We start from the raw sequence: 6,850 nt of genomic DNA, 5'->3' as shown, positions 1-6,850 counted from the left end.
TTTCTGTGAAAAGTTGATGCTTTAGCGAGCAAGAAAACAATGTAAGCAGGACCTAGGAACTGCCATGCGGCTGAAACTATGCTGTTCTTCCTGTTTCTATTTTCCCTACTGCTTTTGACAACTACTAAGAATGACCACTAGATGGCGTTGTTTAGCACAAATTAGATAACAACAAAACAGTGAACATAACACTCCCCGCCTGGGATCATTAGAGTCCCACATAAACATTCAAACACTAATGTCTTTTGAAGACATAAGCAGAACCACCTCAGTGACTGGGCGGCAAAATGTCCTTTCACAGTCCCCATTTGAGGTCGTTACTTCAACCCTTCTGACTAGTCCATCTTGGCCTGGGAAGATCTTTGAGATAACCCCCATAGGCCACTCGTTCCTCTTCACTTGAATATCTTTGAGCAGCACTATGTCTCCATCCTTAAGGCTTGGTCTCTTGTCCTGCAACTTATGGCGAAACTGCAGAGTATGAAGGTATTCGTGCTTCCATTTAGCCCAGAATGTGTCCTCAAGACTCAGTACTCTTTTCCACTGTTCTTTTAGCATTATGCCGTTCTTAAAGTCTCCAGGTGGAGTGGGTGAAGAATCTGTTTTTAGAGTGAGCAACAATGCTGGTGTAAGAATAAGGGGTGACTCAGGGTCAGATGATGCTGGAACAAGAGGACGTGCATTAATAATGGCAGACACTTCGGCCATAAAGGTTGACAGAAATTCATGGGTTAACTGCGCTTTTTTGCAGACCTGAAACATGGAGTCGAGGATGCGCGTGGCAATCCCGATCATCCGTTCGCAAGCACCTCCCATGTGCGATGCATAGGGTGGATTGAAAATCCAAGAGCAGTTTTGCTGACTCAAGTAGTTTTCAATGTTCTGGAAGCCAAGGTCAGTTTTACTCATTTTCAGTGCTCGGGCAGCACCAACAAAATTTGTACCACAGTCGGATCTGATCTGCCTTGCCGGACCTCTGATGGCGAAAAGACGTCTCGGGGCATTAATGAAACTGTCAGTGCTCATTGACTCAATTAACTCGATGTGGACTGCTCTTGCAGACATACATGAGAACATAACGGCCCACCGTTTTGAATTGGCTTGTCCACCTCTTGTGCGTCGCAAAACCACGTCCCAAAGGCCAAACACATCAATACCGATATACGTGAAGGGTGGTGCAACTTGCAATCTTTCAGAAGGCAAACTTCCCTTTTGCTGACATTCTGTCTTCCCCCTTAACTTCCTGCAGGTGACACATCTGAAAATGACTGTGCTAATAGATCGCTTAGCTCCAACAAGCCAAAATCCTGCTGCTCTAATAGCTCCTTCTGTGAAATGTCTCCCTTGGTGTTTGACAGCTTCATGGAAGTGGCGTATAAACAGAATCGCTAGATGATGTCGACCAGGAATGATGAGGGGATTAGTTGTGGCGATGCCCAGTTCTGACTGTGCTATTCTACCTCCAATTCTTAAAAGACCGTGACTGTCAAGAATTGGGTGTAATTTCCAAAGACTGCTTGAGGAAGGGATCCTGGATCCTTCAAGGAGGCACTTGATTTCATCCTTGTAAAGCTCTCTCTGAACACTTTTTACGATGCAGGCCTGTGCTTTTACCATCTCTTCTTCTGTCGGTCGACACATAAGCCAGCCATAGCAGCCAGTAGCCTGGTCAGAGTGGGTAAAGGAATAGGCAACATGGTTCAACGGCGCTATTGCTCTCTTGAGAACACTGTATTTGGAAAATCTCTCGAAACGTTCAGGACTTAAAGTGCTTCTTTCAACTTGTGTCAAGTTCGTAATCACCTCAGGATGTACCTCTATGTCTTGTGCAGGGTCAACGAGGTCGTATGTTTCTTGAGATGAAAGTTGCACAGAAGAGTTTATGAGAAAGGGTGGTCCTTCAAACCATGTGGTACTACTCAGCAGTTCTGCTGGTACAGATCGGGACCCGTGGTCAGCGGGATTGAGTTCGGATACTGTGTGTTTCCACTGAGTTGGGCGAGTGGACTGGAGGATGCGCTGAACTCTGTTGTGCACGTAGACATAAAATCTGCGTGACTGGTTGTATATGTACCCCAATATGACCTTGCTGTTGGTGTAGTGCACAACATCATCAAATGCACAGTCCATTTCTGCTAAGATCAGCCCTGCGACTTCAACTGCGAGAACTGCAGCACATAGCTCCAATCTCGGAACTGTCAGACCTACTTGAGGAGCCAACTTTGTCTTTGCAAACACAAAACCAACGTCTGTGTTGTCTGTTGTCGAGACCTTTATGTAGGCAACAGCAGCGATGGCTTTCACTGATGCATCAGCAAAAACACAAAGCTCTCTCCTTTGGGCATTTTCTGTGGAGAGGGAAGTGTATGGCCGCAGTATTTGGAGATGTTGCAAGTGTTTAAGCGAGTCTCTCCATTTAGTACACTCAGCCTTCATGCTCTCTGGAAAGGGTGCATCCCAGTCCCCTGTTAAGCTGTTAAGCTCCCGCAGCAACAGCCTACCTTGAATTGTGATTGGAGCGAGAAATCCGAGCGGATCATAGAGACTATTCACTGTAGAGAGGACACCTCTTCGTGTAAAGGGTTTTTGATCGTCTGTAAACCGGAACGTGAAATTGTCCGTATTTATATTCCAAAACAATCCCAGGCTGCGCTGTACAGGCAAGTTCTCAGCAAAAATATTCAAGTTCTCAATGTCTTTAGCTCGATCCTCAGGTGGGAAAGCTTCTAGAACAACTGGCCTATTAGAGGTCACTTTGTCTAACTGGAGGTTAGAGGATGCAAGAGTGCACTGCACTTGTTTCAGGATATGAACGGCTTCTTCTTCAGTGGCAAATGACTTCAGCACGTCATCAACGTAGAAATTCCGCTCAATGAATTTGCGCACATCTTCTCCGAAGTGCATTTCTCCATCAGCGGCAGCTCTCCGCAGACCGCATATAACGACGGAGGTTGAGGGACTGTTCCCAAAGATATGCACTCGCATACGGTACTCAATAACATCACTGGAGAGACTGTTGTCTTTGTACCACAGAAAGCGTAAAAAGTCTCTGTGGTTTTCTGTGACAACAAAGCAATGAAACATATGCAGTCACAGCCACTTGTTCCTTCCTAAACCTCATCAATGTTCCTATCAGACTATTGTTGAGGTCAGGACCAGTGAGTAATATGTCATTGAGTGAGACACCCTCATATGGTGCACTTGAGTCAAAAACGACTCGGATTTTGTTGGGTTTCTTAGGGTGATAAACCCCAAACAAGGGTAAGTACCAACATTCTTGGTCCTTACTAAGAGGTGGAGCAACTTCTGCATGGCCTCTACTCAGCATGTTCTCCATAAACTCAACGAAATGGGCTTTCATCTGAGGGCATTTGTCCAGCGTGCGTATAAGGGACATGAGGCGATCATGAGCTAGTTGCTTGTTGTTGGGTAAGCGGCGCCGTGGCGACCTAAACGGCAAAGGCCCTACCCAGCTGTTGTCACTGTCTTGGTAGAATTGCGAGTCCATGATGTGCATGAACTGCTGATCCTCAACTGATGGCGCCAGTTTGTGATCATCTGCAGTGCGTGTGAAGATCTGTTGTCCTAAACTGTCCAGTTTGCTGCAGGGTTCAGACCTGTATGTAAATGTCTCTTTGATTTTGATTTGGCTGTCACAAGGCTGGAGACAACTTGAGCAACGGTTATCTAAGATGTATGTTTTGTGGCTGTTCACACCTTCAGGCTTATGTGCTCCTCCAAGACAGACGTCGCCAATGATCACCCAACCTAGATCTAGTCTTTGTGCGAATGGGGAGTCGTTTGGGCCATTTATTTGTTCTCTGACTTTGTGTACTCTCAGCACATCTCTGCCTAACAGAAGTGTTATGTCAGCGTTTGGATCAAGAGGTGGAATCATACTGGCAATACGTTCCAGATGAGTGTGGTGATGAGCATCTTCTGGAGTAGGTATCTCAGAGTGGTTATTAGGAATTTCATTGCATTCAAGGAGTGTAGGTAAGGGAAGACTTATCTTCTCATCTACTGACTCCACAATGAAGTCTGAAGCTCTTCTACCCATCACGTCTGCGAGCCCAGCACATGTTTTTAATGTGTAGTGATGATTTGGCCCTTTAATCTGGAAAAGGTCAAAGAACTGGGAATGTGCGAGTGAGCAGTTGCTCTGTTCATCTAAAATTGCGTACATTTTTTTAGACTGACCTCTTTGTCCAGCTGGATGAACATTCACAAGTATTATTTTTGAACATTCTCTGGCACTCACTCCTTCTTCACACACCTCTGTACACCTGGAGGTGACTTCTTGGGTGTCTGTTTTGTCGTTCTCCCCGCCCTGCTGTAACGGGGGAGACAACGACTTAGACTCCCATGGTGCTGGACCTGGGTGGAGGGCAGAAATGTGACTAAAGCTATCACACTCAGTACAGATGGTTTCGACAGTGCAGTTTTTTGCAAGATGGTCAGTAGAGGCACAACATCGAAAGTAGATGTTGAATTTCTTGAGAAACTGTTTGCGATCCTCTAAGGGTTTCTCCCTGAATTCTCTGCACCTTTGAAGAGGATAGGGTTTGTTATGAATTGGGCACAGTTTATTTGGACTTGTTGAGGCTTTTTTCTCCTCTGTATTCACCTTGTTAACAGTTGATATCTGTGTTTTGTGGACAGATATAGGCACTTTGGAAAACCTTTCTTGTCCTTGTTTTCTATCTGTTATGCCTGAATGATTAGAACTGTACATGCTAAAGTTTGGGTCTGTACGGGTTTTAGCTTCAGTGCGTATAAAGTCTGTGAAAACTTTGAAAGGGGGGAAACCCACATTGTACTCGCGTTTGTATTTTGAACCATAAGACATTCACTTCTCTTGAATGTTGTGAGGTAGTTTTTCAACTATTGGTTGAATTCCTCTTGATGTGTCCAAATAGGACAGGCCAGGTAAAAAGCCATCTGTCTTGGCAGCTTCTAGCTCTAGCAACAGATCAGCTAGGGAACAGATTAGCTTGGGAAAACTTTCCACCTTATTGAAAAGTGCCTGCTCTATGGCTTCTGGAGAGCCATAGATTTCCTCAAGCCTTTCCCAAGCCATCATTAAACCTGCTGCAGGGCTCCTGATATTAGCAGCCTTTATTTGTTTGGCTTGTTTGCTGGAATTCTTACCCAGGTAGCGTATGAGTAAATCAAGCTCTTCTCCTGCAGATAGCTCGAGACCTACAATGGCACCTTTGAAGGATGATTTCCATGCCCAGTAGTTCATAGGTTGGTCATCAAAATTTGTAAGGCCGGAAGTTATTAGCTGACTGCGAGCTAGGTATTTGGCAAGGTCATAAGTAGGTTGAGTTGGTACACAGTTGCCATCTACCGGAGTGACGGCGTAATATGTTGGATTCAAGGGAGCAAATTGAGATGCTGTCATGTTCCTAGGAGGTTGAAGAAAGTTTTCTGTGTCATCGGAGGAGGTGTCTTTTGATATGTTATCTTGCTGTCTGATGACACATTCATGAAGGTGTGTTGGGGTGATATCTTCAACCTTTGGTTATGTAGACATCTCCATTGTGTTGATGGGTGTTTGTTCTAGGACGTATTGAGCAGTGCGTTGTTCTTGGCTTTCTCTTAATGAGACGCCGGCTTCGCTGCGTGTCTCTAAACCCAGTTGAATCAGTCCAGCTTCTAGTGAATCAGTCTCTGCAATAGCAGCTTCCTTTTCTTTCTCAGCTTGAAGTGCATCGAGAGTGGCTTGAAGGCGGGCTTGCTCCACTTTAATCTGTATTTCTTTGAGAGCGTATGTGGCTCTGGCTTGAGCTCCTTCAGCTTTTGCTTTAGCTCTTAACAGTTCCATACTAGCTCTGGAGCTGACGGTGGACTGTGACTTTCTTGAAATAACTGATTGAGTTTCAGTTATTTGAGATTTGCTTTCAGCCATTTGAAGAGATGCGGTTCCTATGGTGGAAGGTCGATCTGGTTGAGGTGCCTGTAGCACTTTAACTTAGGTGTTGCAATGGCGAAGCTCCGTGCGAAGGCCTCAGTTATTTTTTCCTAGCTGTGATGCCATCTTGTCACTGTATAGGTCTTGCCAGCTGAATGACACCAGCTATCCAAACAGCTAAACAGAACGAATGCAGAAACTCCACAGACTCAGGAATGACGTCTTGAAGTATTTGCTGACATCAATTTTCTGTGAAAAGTTGATGCTTTAGCGAGCAAGAAAACAACGTAAGCAGGACTGAGGAACTGCCATGCGGCTGAAACTATGCTGTACTTCCTGTTTCTATTTTCCCTACTACTTTTGACAACTACTAAGAATGACCACTAGATGGCATTGTTTAGCACAAATTAGATAACAACAAAACAGTGAACATAACACTGGTCCAGGATCGCTGACCTAGAATTACAACCACACACTTCCGTTTTTGACTAGGCCATTCTAACACATAAAAAATCATTCTATTTTATCTTTGAGTGTATCTGTAGGCACATTATCCAGCTGAAAGTAATTAATATGTACATCCATACCTCATGTTATTTATGACCTATGGAAGTTATATTTATAGCGGAAATCTTTTAAAACATTAACTCAAATTCTGCTCTGTGGATGCTAAATTATCCATCCATCCATCCATCCATCCATCCATCCATCCATCCATCCATCCATCCATCCATCCATCCATCCATCCATCCATCCATCCATCCATTTTCTGTTATGATTCATGTCCTGTCCATGCTGTGTTAAGCACTCATTCAGTTCACCTGCCACGCCTGATTGCTTACCTGTTCCTACTTAAACACCCCTCAGCCTCTGCTTCCTTGCCAGATTATCAACAGCCACAAGCCAGTAGAGATCCAGCGTTTCCTTCCAAGC

Source organism: Poecilia mexicana, unplaced genomic scaffold (genome assembly GCF_051168715.1).
Source record: "Poecilia mexicana isolate PSO_F unplaced genomic scaffold, ASM5116871v1 scaffold_2, whole genome shotgun sequence".
NCBI classification, from domain to species: Eukaryota; Metazoa; Chordata; class Actinopteri; order Cyprinodontiformes; family Poeciliidae; genus Poecilia; species Poecilia mexicana.
The sequence above is the reverse complement of the archived record's forward strand: the minus strand, read 5'-3'. Positions refer to the sequence as shown.